This window comes from Cornus florida, unplaced genomic scaffold (assembly GCF_030987335.1).
Source record: "Cornus florida cultivar Cherokee Brave unplaced genomic scaffold, ASM3098733v1 CherokeeBrave_3.0.0_Hap2_Chr05, whole genome shotgun sequence".
Classification (NCBI taxonomy): domain Eukaryota; kingdom Viridiplantae; phylum Streptophyta; class Magnoliopsida; order Cornales; family Cornaceae; genus Cornus; species Cornus florida.
Genome location: NW_026775575.1, coordinates 83,772,871 through 83,788,067, shown reverse-complemented (window position 1 = coordinate 83,788,067; position 15,197 = coordinate 83,772,871).

Sequence of the window (15,197 nt, the reverse complement as noted above, 5' to 3'; positions counted from 1 at the left end):
ATGGGAAACAGCTTTACAAATATAGAGCTGAATATTCATGCCCAAACCATAGAAGGATTGACTCCAAAAGGGATTGCCACGAAAGATACATTGAAAGGAAGAAGACGTAGGCTCATACCTGCTTTGGAGAGAGCCACTGTGAAGAAGAGAAAGGCCGTTATGCCAGGTCGCAGTCGTATTACGACAACCCCTATGTATATTTTAAACAATGTGAGTCTTGTGTTGTGTTTTATATATCCCCTACCCGATCTATAGTCTAACGTACTAATGAAGTGATGATTTTTGGTGAAGGGTGCCGAAATACTAGTAGAGTTTTTTTGCTCCGATGAATGTTATATGCCAACATGTTCAACACAGGGCCATGAATAGGATAACAGTCCGGCTACTTATTTTGGTCAGTCCATGACTCCATTAAATAACCAGGTATGTGATGTCATCTAAATTAATTAAAGTCATGAAATTATTTAAGAATCGAAATTTAACGAGCTATTTTTGCATGCATGTGATATAAAAAGGGAGTTGATGTAAATGTTGTACGTGACACAAATTTCTCGCCAATGATCCAAATGCCAAACATGAATTCTACATTTGAGCACCAAGGGTTCTAAGAATTACCATGATATGGTAGCAGGGTACAAAAAGTGTACTTCATCGCGATTTTTTCGTTATTGCCATGGTTGCACTTCCTTTAATTTGTTCAGTGCTCAAGATATTGTAAAGGTGTCACTATATATGATATCTTCTACTCCAGTATATTTGTTATGTTAAAAATATTGTATTTAAGTCAGAACTGCACTTCCCTTTTTATATTGAACACTTTATATTTTACCATTTATTCCTTGCCTTCATTGTAATTGAATGGTTTGTTTAGAACATTAAAGACCCTACTTATTATTTTCAACCTACGCGATGACTCAGATCTATATTTAGGGCATTTGTATCTCCATAGCAGTCGTCCCATCCCATTTTTAAATTGATAGCCCTTCAAAGTATAAACAATGGCTAGCCGTCAATTTTACCTTGTAGTGAAGGGCCGGAATGTTGGTATATACACGAAGTTGGCGGAAGCAAAGGCACAGACAAAAGGGTATGCTGATGCAAGGTATTATCCATACAAAACTCATGCACAAGCTGTTCAAGCCCTGGGTAGATGGAATGCCCACTTCCATGGTGAATTGTTAAACATGGATATTGGTACGGTAGAAGACGATATTGAAGTTGTGGAAGGCGGTCCACCTCCATATCCGCCTGATCCAGATAGTGAGCGACAACATCGTATTAGGTATAATGAGTTAACAAATGCAAGGGGTGTAATTCTGGCAGAGTACAAAAGACAAGGTCTGTCATTTCCAAGACCCTATTCACTTGAAATGAAGCTCTCAAGTACATCAAATATGGATTCCGTGATTGGTCAAATCAAACGCGAAATCCGGCAACTATATGTGAGATGGCGTAAGTTCTAAAAAGTGAAACATGCTAAAGAAACATACGAAGATCCGGCAGAACAGTTGGCCACCATCTTCAATAACCCAGACCTAAAATCAAATTCAGAAATGTCCGATTTTTCAGACCCAGCAGATGATGACATTGTAATTTCACCTCCAAGACATGGTAGAAAGAAATAATGTGAGTGGATGTAACAAATATAATTTGTGGAGTTGTACCTTTATTGTAATAGTTATTATCCAATTAAATTAGTGGGAATAACATCAGAACGATTTCATATGTTTTATCGTAATTAATTTATATGTAATGTAGGAATGATTTTGTAACAGAAGTCAAAACAAAAATGAACTTTAAAAGATAATTTTATTTGATAATGTACACGTGTACCGTTGGACAACATAAATGAACTTTAAAAAAACGTATTAATGATTGAGATGTGGGAACTTCCATCTTACCCTTCTAATGTAAGTGGATGTAACAAATGTTATTTATGGAGTTGTACCTTTATTGTAATACTTATATTCTAATTAAATTACTGCGAATAACATCAAAATGATTTCATATGTGTTGTCGTAATTAATTTATATGTAATGTAGGAATTATTTCATAACAGAAGTAAAAAAAAAAAGTTACCGTTGAGATAAAAATTTATTTTATAATGTAAACGTGTACACCTGAACAACATAAATGAACTTTAAAAAAACGTTTAAATGATCCAAACGTGGGAACTTCCACCTTACGCTTCTAACCGTTGTTATATTGAAACGTTTTGACTTTTTAACTGCCCTAGGCAAAGTATAAACGGTTAATTTATGTGTTTATTTATATTGCCATATCCAGTCGGTGCATGTATTCGAAAGCCATGGATTCTGTTCTACAGACTGCAATTGAAGATGTGGTTAGATGAGTTGAGGCTATAGATTTTACAAACAGTGCGAAGAAGCATGGATGGTGAGTTATGTTTATACTTTACAATTTAATTGCATTATCGGGTTATGGGTTTTCATTACTGAAGTGAGGAATATGGGTGTTATTCGTATTTAAAATGCAGGGAAACGATATAACTGGGCACTGGACCATGGACGACTGGTCTACAATGATACGATGCAACAATTGATTTACTTGCACGTAATGAACCAGATGAAAGTATCCCAACAAGACATATGTACCTGGAACAATATTTTCAATCTAGGGATCATATTGCAAAGTTCATTAGGGGAGTGGTATGTTTAGTAAAATCATGTGTACTCTTTTATGCATTACACTTTATTTATTTGTAAGGTCTAACATGCAAAAAAAATTTGCATAGGTTGATTGGATTGTTTACAATGAAAAAATAGGGTTGGCTTTCCTCTGTAGAAATGGTTACCCGTCCCTTTATCCTATGTGTATTGCATTATCGTTTTCCAGTGAAGCGGACAAAGAGGCAGGGATTAATTTTTTAACGTTGTTTAGGACAAATTCAATACTGAGCCCTTCTATCAAGTCTGCCCGTAGAAAGATGTTAACAATTATTCAGAGGAGTTTTGTCTGCAATCGGTCATTCTTTATGCATGTTCTAAAATGTTGTCCCGAAGGCAACCATATTGATTGGCATTGCTGGATCATAAACGAGGATGTCATCAATTGTAATCGTTGTTGGTGTGATTTAAATATCATAGTTTTGCAAGGTCGTCTTTCGCAACATCACATAGAAGGATTATTTGGGTAGTTCTGCATTTTTATTGTGTTTGTGTGTGGACTTTCGGCACATCACAATGGACTTTATTCATTAATATTTGTAATTCTTATTTAATTTGTGTATGGATATTTGGGTAGTTTTTATTAATTTTGTTTTTTTTTTTTTTTTTTTTTAATATATTTGGGTATTACTGTTTTCATTCTGTAAATTTTTATTTTTCACTTATGTAAATTGTTCACATCCTTCCTTTTTTTCAGTGGTCCCATTACCCCTTAAGGTATGAATTCATACTAACCTTTTATAAATATATTCTTTATATATATATATATATATATATATATATATATATATATATATATGCTTTAAATGCAAATTTTTCCTTACAGATGATCCATTCCCACATCACATAACATATGTCACAACTTTATTTATGTTTTAAACATGTGTCACAACTATATAACATAACATAACATGTGTCAAAAGTAGGTAGCTAATGGATAACCTATTTCCTGTGTTTCAAAGAAAACAATCAGCGTTCTACAGGGATATTTCAATTGAAACATCGTTGCCATATCTGAATCGCTGCCGAGCACCATTCTGTCGACTGTGTCAGGGATAGAAGCATATACGTTCATGGCAAAAGGATGTGTAATAGCACGAATGAATGGCAGTCCACACAAATCTTCTAAAAATTTCAGGTAACCATAATTTTCTGGGTTCACATTTCTGATTTCACCAGTATGCCGACCATAGTGAACAATAATGGAAACCATGCCGCGAATACAGTCTGAAAAGAAAGTGCACAAAACTAACTAGTTCAATGCTCAGACTGACAAGTATAAATTATATATACACAGTTAAGATAAAAAAAAAAAAAAAAAAAAAAGTATAGTTAAGATAGGAAAACTCACCAACTTCTCGGGTTGCAATTTTTTGCCTTGGAATATTTATTGGGTTGCAAGAAACTGCCTTGGATATATTCAGTAAACTGAATAGTAATTAGTAGTTGGCCACTATTAACTTTTCAATTATACCCAACAACTTCATTAAGTATACTTGTTTTACACAAATATCTTAGTTATTAATGCAATGCAGTTGCATCTCTTTTTGCCGAACAAGTAATTGAATGCAGCATGTCCACTCTGTTTTGACGAACAAGTAATTGATTGCAGGTGCATCTCTCCTTTTGCCACACAAACCTCTCTGATGCATCTCTAAATGCATTTATATATGGTCAGATATGGTAGTTACATTTCCACCCTATAAATTTCATACATCATACTATTATACTAACTAACATCACAAATATATTTCATATAATGTAGGAACAAATTAATAACAAAAGATTTATATTACATTTTTACACTATTTTTTATTTCAATAAAGATAATGATTTATAATATTATTTAGTACGAACTTGGGATTATGAAATATAGTGATATTATTTTATTTTGAAAAATAATTTAACGTACATAATAAGATGAAAATAATTTAGAATACGGATTCGGGTTGCTACCACTTCAATCCAAACCTAATACCAATTATATATGGGTTCATATTTTTCAACACAAACCCAACCGTAATTGTGAAATATTAGGCTATTTTGGAAATTTTTTACTTTATCTATTAAGGAAATTTTAACTTTATCTATTAAGGAAATTTAAGGAATTGGAAGAGTAAAAGAGAAAATAAAAATAAAATTTTAGGAACTACAAAATTGAGGGGGGCATTGTAAAATTGTTTTCATATATATGGATAAAATATATAAATTTACCAATTATATTATAGCCAAACATAGCTTAGCCACCTAACTAGATATTCGTATTTATAAAACAATATAATTATAATATTGTATTTATGAATAATAGTATAATTTTCAGTTTTAAAATTCTTGACCGTCGAAATACAACTGTTACAACATTGACAAACCACATTTATACACACACACACATGCACACACGCACGCACACAAATACACACACCTATTTCCCAACTCCTACATTGATCTTTTTTTTGTTGGGTGGTATCCTTGTGACATAGGTCTTGAATGGCTGAATCCAGCAACAGTAGAATACGTCGTAGGGGTGAAATGGCACAACAAAAATGTTTCTGTGGAGAATTGAGTCTCTTGCACGTTTTGCAAACAAAATAAAATCCAGGGAGGGGATTCTTCAATTGTGCAGCAAGACGTTATTATTTTATTGTGTGGGTGGATTCACCAGTACCTATTCAAAACCCAGTTGGTCGTGCAACTACTTCTGCTTCTACTTCAGACGCCGATCTTCTTAATCTATATTTGTCAATTGCAAAAGCTTTCTTTATCTTCTTTGTTGCAGTAATGGTCTTCCTTGGATTAGTGATTTTTTTTTATTTCTCCTCACCTTACTGCATAAATGAAATCTGATTTGGACTACTACTTTTGTACTGGGGTGATATGTTATGTAATTGCATAAATGAAATCTCAGATCGCATTACATTGGCGGTTATCTTTCTGCATGTTTTTTTTCTTATTTACATCATACTGTATTAGTAACTAACATCACAAATATTTTTCATCTATTGTATGAACATATTTATAGCAGAACATTTATATATATAATATTATAACAAAACAGTCATATAAATAATTCAATGCATTAATCTGATTAATTTAATTGTCATACAAACAAATATTTTATAATTTCATTAAATGTCAACTGTTACTTGGATATAGCATCACAAACACGTTTTTATCTGATTTGGCATACATCATACTGTATTAGTAACTCAAATCACAACTGTTTTATATCTATTGTATGAACACATGTATAACGTAACTTTTATGTAAATAATATTATACATTTTTGCATACATCATAGGGTTTTATAAATCAACATCACAAATACATTTCATGTCGTGTAGAAATATATTTATAACAAAACATTGATATAAATATCATATAAATAATTCACTGCATTTATCTGATTAATTTAATTGTCATATAAACAAATATTTTATAATTTCACTATATGTCAACTGGTACTTGGATATACCATCACAAACACGTTTTTATCTGATTTGGCATACATCATACTGTATTCATTACTCAAATCACAAATATTTTTTTATCTATTATATAAACACATGTATAACGTAACAGTTATGTAAATAATATTATACATTTTCGTCTACATCATAGTATTTTATAAATCAACATCACAAATACATTTCATGTCGTATAGAAACATATTTATAACAAAATAGTCATAGAAATATCATATAAATAATTCACTGCATTTATCTGATTCATTTAATTGTCATACAAAGAAATGTTTTATAATCTCACTATATGTCAACTGTTACTTGGATATACCATCACAAACACGTTTTTATCTGACTTGGCATATATCATACTGTATTCGTAACTCAAATCACAAATGTTTTTTATCTATTGTATGAACATATGTATAATATAACAGTTATGTAAATAATATTATACATTTTCACCTACATTATAGTGTTTTATAAATCAACATCACAAATACATTTCATGTCGGGTAGAAATATATTTATAACAAAACAGTCATAGAAATATCATATAAATAATTCACAGCATTTATCTAATTTATTTAATTGTCATACAAACAAATGTTTTATAATATCACTATATGTCAACTGTAGCATTATAAATATTTTTCATGTACTGTACGAACACATTTATAGCATATAATTTCTATCAATAATTGAACAAACGTTCTATTTATCACATGTTTTTACCAACTAACATCACTAATACTAATCAATGGTGAGTACCAAATTCTGATTAATGTTATACAGCCATCAAGGTAACATATGAACAAATATTGGTTTTTTGTTTTACATTCATTCATGGAAGAGATGCCGCCAGCGAGTACAAATCACATCTTTTTTCATTCTTATCGTCAACAATCAATTGTAGTAACGTCTCAGAACGCTTGCTTTTGTGTCTTCCTGCAACATTATCAATATTGTATGAATAAATGTAAGTATCAATTAAATTACTTTAAATATACTTGCACATAAAACTTATCAACATATTTATTTACATGTTCAAATTCACAGGAAAAATATTCCCCATTTCACGTCTCCATAAACCTCATCACATAAAGCCCACATGATTCGCTGAAACGAAAATATAAAAACAAGTTAAACCGATCAACTATATTACAATTGGTTTACAACTAACTGACCAAAATTGTATAACCTCATGTTTACATGAAACACATATTCAATTATACATACCTGTCAAGTTGCTCGAGTATTTTCTTTGGTATGTATGTACGATATTTTGTCAAATCTTCACCAACCACAATCCCAGTAAACTCTTTCAGTTGATCAAAGCAAGTTTTTTTAAAATTTATTGCCACTATAAATTCTTTATATCAACTGAAACTGCATATACGTACCAACAAATTAACATATCATTTACATGTATGGGTTATTCCCTTTGAACAAATGTAATACACCCTTCGTTTGCGACGGTTTACCACAAACAATAACCAATGCCCATCTATGCATGACGGGAATAATAACTGCACCAAGATTAGTATAAAGTTAATCATACAAAAACCAAGGTTTAAAAATTTATATCCAATAAATAAAAGACATGCTCACCAACTGCGCTTGCATAGGACGTGAAAGAAAAGTCATCTCAGAATCCTTAATGTATTTTGACCAGACTTGCTGTAGGACAGGTCAGCGTCCAGCTTTAGTATTTATCATTGAAATCAGTTATGAACTGTACCGCTCTACTACTAAAGAAGTACTTTTCCCCAGCAGGTCCTTCCTCCATGTTTAGTATATTCCCAAAGAAATTAATCACCTTTAAATAAATACATTTAATTTAGATAAATTCAATTTGTATACCATCAACAACCACAACTATGCAATAGTAATGTGAAAATTCATTCAACTCACATCATCGAACAACCACCTATCATGGAATACGCTTTGAATCTGATGACGACTTATAGTGCAACCAAACATAGAAACAATTATTTCACTGAAGAGACATTTAACAACAATGCTTGTAAATTAAGTATCATACTCACACATTACATATAAAAAAATGCAATAATTATTTAAACGCAAATATATGTAATGCAGAAGATGAAAAGTGTGCATTAAAAAACTTAAGAACTATCTCCATTAAACTTTCCCACATATGTCAACAACATTTTCTACTCCTTGGTGAGACGAACCATTTTATTATTTTTCTTTACATAGTAAGCGTAACCATATCCGCAGCACTTTATTTTACTCTTCCCCCTTGCAACCTTTACAAGTCCTTCATTCTCTGTTAACTCACTGTCTCGACAACTGGCCGCAACAGCAGCATTCAACTCATTATTTGCCTCAGTACTTAGCAACAGACTGTGAGTTAGAGTAGAACAGCTCTGTAATACCCCTAGTTTTAAAAGGGATATAATTGGAATTTTACTACTTTTTTTTATTTATTATTTTCATTATTTCTTTTATTATTTTTAGGTGCTTACGTGGCTACGTGTTTGATGGTTTCTTGTTTTTGTGTGAAATTGACTTACATGTTGTGTAAATTAATTTGTTTGTTTAACTAGCATTGTCTGTTTACTTGATATTATAAAATAGGTGACTTGAATAAATGGTTAAATGAATTGTTTCAATTAAGGTGTTTAATTTATTAAGGATGGGATTTGATGGTATGGAGTAGATGGGTACGGTTAATACCCATGGATGTGTATACATGTATATAAGGGTATATATGTATATATGGATTAATAATAATTATTAACGATTGAATTATATTTTATTCATTATATAGGGTGTAATATAATTATAGGGTTTTGGATATGCTAACGGGATAGCCGAACTAGTATAGCTTTATTTTATTTATCTTTTCCGTCTCCCGTAAGAATTAAAATTAGGTTTTCTTAAGCCTATATAAATGTTACATTACGTCGGCTTAAGGTTTAGAGCAACAAACCTTTTTCCATGAACAGTGAAGTTTGAGAGAAAACAGAGAGAGGTTGTGAGGAAAACAGAGGAACTTTGGTAAGGGTTTCGGCTGTGGATTAGGGGTCGGACCTAGGGGAAGGGAAGGCTGAGCAGTGGGAGGTTGGGTTGACAGTAGTCGGACGTCGTCGGAAAGCTTAGGAAGACGGCGACATGGTTTTGTTCCAAAACTACAAAGGCAAGTTCTATTATGTCTCTCTCCCTTTGGCCTGTGTTCTGTGCATTCTTAGGTGTTCTTTATGATCTTAAACGGATATTAAATGAATCATGCATGCTTAGTATAGATTAAATTAATTATCTGTATTTGTTGAAATTAAACTGAAATCGTTCTTGCAAGTTTGGTTTCACTTTTAAATCTTTGAGCATGTTGAAACGATAATTGTTTTGATTGTTCTGTTAATACAAATTATGGTAAACAAAGGATTGGATTGATAATTGGATATTGATGGAATATTACATGCTTAAAAAATGATTAATTACTCGTCTGTATGTATTTAGCTTAAATTATAATGGTTTCTGGAAGTTGAAATATGTTGCCTGTTGTTAAAACGTAATTAAATCGGCAATGGTTTTTATGGTTCTTTTTTATGCAAACTGGTTGGAATGAATAACTGGGATATTACTGGATGCATATTAGACTCCTAAAGTCAATATAAATGAAGAACGGAGGGGTTGGAATCAGCCGGAAACAAAGAAGACGAAGCAGAAACGAAACAAGGCTCAGAGAGGGAGAGAGCCGGCTCTATGGAAGAGGGAGCCGGCTCCCTCAAAGTGCAGAGCCGGCTCTGGGGAGTCAAGAGCCAGCTCCTAGCTCTCAAGAGCCTATTCTCCCATGTAAGGAGGCAGCTCCATGCTTAGACAAGCGCCTACTCTTGTGTTTTAAGAGCAAGCTCTCTCATGTGGGTGTTTTCTGAAATTTTTTGTGCACTGTTTGGAGAAGTTTCATTTTTCAGAAGGGTTTAGGACTTTACAAGGGTTTCTAAATAAGGTTTTCATGAAACTTTAAAGCCTCATATGACATAAATTATACCTATGGAGATGGAACAGTAGAAAAGTATACAACGGTGCAAGCTGTTAACGGATGGAAGGAGTCTAATTGCCTAATTTAATTTTAGCAATTTAATGGAATATATATTTGATTATAAATCTTATTTTGGTTGCATGCTAGGGTCATTTATTTATCAAATTTGATCTATGCATACCTTGGATGTTAATTGTTGAAATACTAAATTCTTTTCTACAATACATGGATTTAAGTTTGGATTTTAATTGCTGTAATATTATGCTCTATTCTGCAGTTATTTGAATTATGATTTGGACTTAAATTGTTGAACTAATACTTAGGTTCTGTCAATCATATGGATGTTGGCCTGGATTTAATTGAAGAATTAATTATATATTTTCTATCAATTATATGGAGGTTGGACTGGATTTTAAATTGACGAACGATCAAGCATTGTTTCGTCAATTACATGGATTTTATTGTGGATTGATAGTTGATGAATTGTTTAAATTCTGTAATTATCAACTATATGGATTATGTGGACTTTATTTGATGTACTGCTTAAAATGTTGCATTATTTACGGATCATTTGTATGGTATGCACCGGTATGGGATGGTGGTATATGGAAGGACGGATTAGATTAAAATGTTAATTCTTACCCATTCATACATACAGAATGGATTAACTAAAATAGTTAAATCCTATATGGTTTCATGTCCTGTCAACTAAAACAGTTGAACGACATACTGGATGGTTGTTATATTTCTGTATTAGGAAGAATAGGGATTTAATCAAAATACTTAAATCCTAATTATATGTTGTGTTTTGGCGACGAATAGTTGACCGGCTCAACATTGTATTTGGATGGGATTTATATACATACAAATTATGTTAGTCTGTGCGGCTGAACAAGGTGAACGACTAACTGGATTTCTTATGGATGGAGAGGATCGGACTTTAAATATATATGTATGGTACCGCGATATGAGTTTGAGTCTTAGGATCGTCGGTTAGGGAGCGTATATGCAGTAAGATGCGTAGCTGGCTATGTTGGTTGAGGTATACCCTGTTAGGCTTTAGTAGTCGTGCCCACTCAGGTGCGTTTTGCATGTTGCTTTCTATTTAGGTTGAGACCTTCATCATAGTCCAGTGAATATCATGTAGTGTGGATATATATATCTATTTACGGACTATATAGTTATGGTTGAGACATTTATGATGTATCTGCGTATCGGGTCTCTATTTGAATTGTAGTTATGATAAAACTTGTTCGTGGGCCTGAACCACTATTATTTTTCCGGTAACAGATGGTTCCTGGTCTTAGAGCTTGTTCGTGCTGAGCAGAGACGACTAGTCATTCTACCGACGACGTAAGAGGTTTCTTCATGGTTTAGTATTGGACTTCTTTTTGGTTGTTCGTTTTCCAGTGTTGGTTTTTATTAGAGGTCCACCAGATGGATTCCCGAGTTATAATAAAAATGGAGAAGTTGGATGTATCAGAATAATTTTCTTATTTATAAAATTTTGTTCTGAGGTTTCTGTTTTGGATTATCTTCTTAGTTTCTTTTTAGCGGTTTTATTTATTCCTGTCTATCTTAATTGTATTCTGTGTTCATTTATTACTAATTGGTTTGATATCCTCAGTTAATCGGGCGTGGACCTAGCCAACCCGCATCCGAAAATCCGGGGGTATTACAATTGGTATCAGAGCACTCCTGGTTCTAGTGTCCTTAAGAGTGTCTTTCATTATAGGACTTCCGCGTTACGTCTCTTAAAACTTAGAGCCATATTAGGATTCGTTGTACTCTCTTTACGGTTCGTTAGGAGGAGCTAATGTTAGTTGAATTCTGTAGATACAGAGTGATTGACACTAGGAGGAGGATGGGTTCAAGGCAGAAGCGATACAGACCCAACGGAGTAAAGGAGTACGTTATTGAGTTCTTTGCCAGAAGCAGAACTTGGGATCGAAGGTTTAGTTCCAAGGTTGGCATTACTTAAAAAGTATACGCCAAGGAAGGATTAAGGTGTAGGTGTTAGGTCACCGCGTGTCGAGACCAACACAACTTCAGTTGTTCTAAAATAGGAGACAAGTGAGGAGTAAGGTCCGAAGAGGATCGTAAGGGAGGAGATTTCAGCGTATCCAAGAAAAGGGATATTGAAGTTTGAGGATGAAGGATCGTAGGAGTGTGCTCTCATTCACCAGCAGTATAGTGAATAATACTAGTAGAGTTGGTGTGAACCAATCTATATATAGTTAAAGTTTCGTATTATCTCTCCGGGAGTTATTTGAGAAGTACTCTTCTGGAGGGTCGGAATTTGATGGACTTTTTTTCAGAACGAAGATGTGATTTTGTATCATATTCTGGAGCGTACGGGGATTAGGTTGTAACGTTCTAAGTTGCTTTGTAAAGCCATGATAGACGGTTTGCATTCCACATATAAGAAGGATGAGGGTTAAGCCTTTGGGTATTTGCTTAGGCAACCGATTGTGCAATTAAGCTATGTTTAATGGATAGGTTTCAAGGTTGGATGATTACCAACGAAACTATAAAATGAACTTTTGTGAAATAATTTGGCAACTTGAGTTCAAAGAAGGTTTTCTTCTCTGGAATGGAGGATGTCTCAAGTAGAATTATATTTTGAATTCTAATGTGTGTATCTACGTGTTTCATTTTTTTGATATTATGTGTTTCATTTTGTTATTACGTGTTTCATTTTTGTTAATGAGTCCAGATTGGGAATATGGTTTAGTTGGGGACACAAGTATGTGATTAGCCAACTGTTGTTTTAATAACATGGAGTAATAACACTATTTGCGCTAAGATTGTGAGCATGTGATCATAGGATTTGATAAAAAAACATAATTCTAGCCAATTTATTTGACCTGGGCATACGTCATTAAGGTATGCTATTTACGATGGGATAGTTTAACAGTCAATACGAGTCAAATAATCTAAAAAGATTAGTTTGATATGCTCTATATTAGGTAGGGATTCGTTTTCACAACGCTATAATAATGGTGGTTGTTAATGTTTTGGGGATTCATGAGGTTGTGGTAGGTAAAGATCACTATAATGTCATTAGGATTCGGACGGAGGATTTCATGCTGGTAGGTATTTATTAGAATGATGCCGAGAGAGGATAATGGACTGATTAAAGCTTTATCAGTCTATTCGTAACCTTTTTCCACGAACAGTGAAGTTTGAGAGAAAACAGAGAGATGTTGTGAGGAAAACAGAGCAACCTTGGTGAGGGTTTCGGCTGTGGATTAGGGGTCGGACCTAGGGGAAGGGAAGGTTGACCAGTGGGAGGTTGGGTTGACAGTAGTCAGACGTCGTCGGAAAGCTTAAGAAGATGGCGACATGGTTTTGTTCCAAAACTACAAAGGCAAGTTATATTCTGTCTCTCTCCCTTTGGCCTGTGTTCTGTGCATTCTTAGGTATTTTTTATGATCTTAAATGGATATTAAACGAATCATGCATGCTTAGTATAGATTAAATTAATTATCTGTATTTGTTGAAATGAAACTGAAATCATTCTTGCAAGTTTGGTTTCACTTTTAAATCTTTGAGCATGTTGAAACGGTAATTGTTTTTTTGTTCTGTTAATACAAATTATGGTAAACAAATGACTAGATTGATAATTGGATATTAATGGAATATTACATGCTTAACAAATGATTAATTACTCGTCTGTATGTATTTAGTTTAAACTGTAATGGTTTCTGGAAGTTGAAATATGTTGCCTGTTGTTAAAACGTAATTAAATCGGCAATGGTTTTTATGGTTCTTTTTGATGCAAACTAGTTGGAATGAATAACTGGGATATCACTGGATGCATATTAGACTCCTAAAGTCAATATAAATGAAGAACGGAGGGGTTGGAATCAGCTAAAAAGGAAGAAGACGAAGTGAAATGGAACAAGGCTCAGAGAGGGAGAGAGCCGGCTCTATGGAAAAGGGAGCCGGCTCCCTCAAAGTGCAGAGCTGGCTCTGGGGAGTCAAAAGCCAGCTCTTAGCTCTCAAGATCCTGCTCTCCCATGTAAGGAGGTGGCTCCATGCTTAGACAAGCGTCTGCTCTTGTGTTTTAAGAGCAAGCTCTCTCATGTGGGTGCTTTCTGAAATTTTTTGTGCACTGTTTGGAGAAGTTTCATTTTTCAGAAGGGTTTAGGACTTTATAAGGGTTTCTAAATATGGTTTTCATCAAACTTTAAAGCCTCATATGGCATAAATTATACCTATGAACTAATGGATAGAACAGTAGAAAAGTATACAACAGTGCAGGCTGTTAACGGATGGAAGGAGTCTAATTGCATAATTTAATTTTAGCAATTTAACGGAATATATATTTGATTATAAATCTTATTTTGGTTGCATGCTAGAGTCATTTATTTATCAAATTTGATCTATGCATACCTTAGATGTTAATTGTTGAAATACTAAATTCTTTTCTGCAATATATGGATTTAAGCTTGGATTTTAATTGCTGTAATATTAAGCACTATTCTACAATTATTTGAATTGTGATTTGGACTTAAATTGCTGAACTAATACTTAGGTTCTGTCAACCATATGGATGTTGGCCTGGATTTAATTGAAGAATTAATTATATATTTTCTGTCAATTATATGGAGGTTGGTATGGATTTTTAATTGATGAACGATCAATCATTGTTTCGTCAATTACATGGATTTTATTGTGGATTGTTAGTTGATGAATTGTTTAAATTCTATATTTATCAACTATATAGATTATGTGGACTTTATTTGATGTACTACTTAAAATATTACATCATTTACGGATCATTCGCATAGTATACACCGGTATGGGACGGTGGCATATGGAGGGACGAATTAGATCAAAATACTAATTCTTACCCATTCATACATATGGAATGGATTAACTCAAACTGTTAAATCCTACATGGTTTCATGTCCTGTCAACTAAAACAGTTGAATGACATACCGAATGGTTGTTATATTTCTGTAGTAGGAAGAATAGGGATTTAATCAAAACACTTAAATCCTAATTATATATTGTGTTTTGGCGACGAATAGT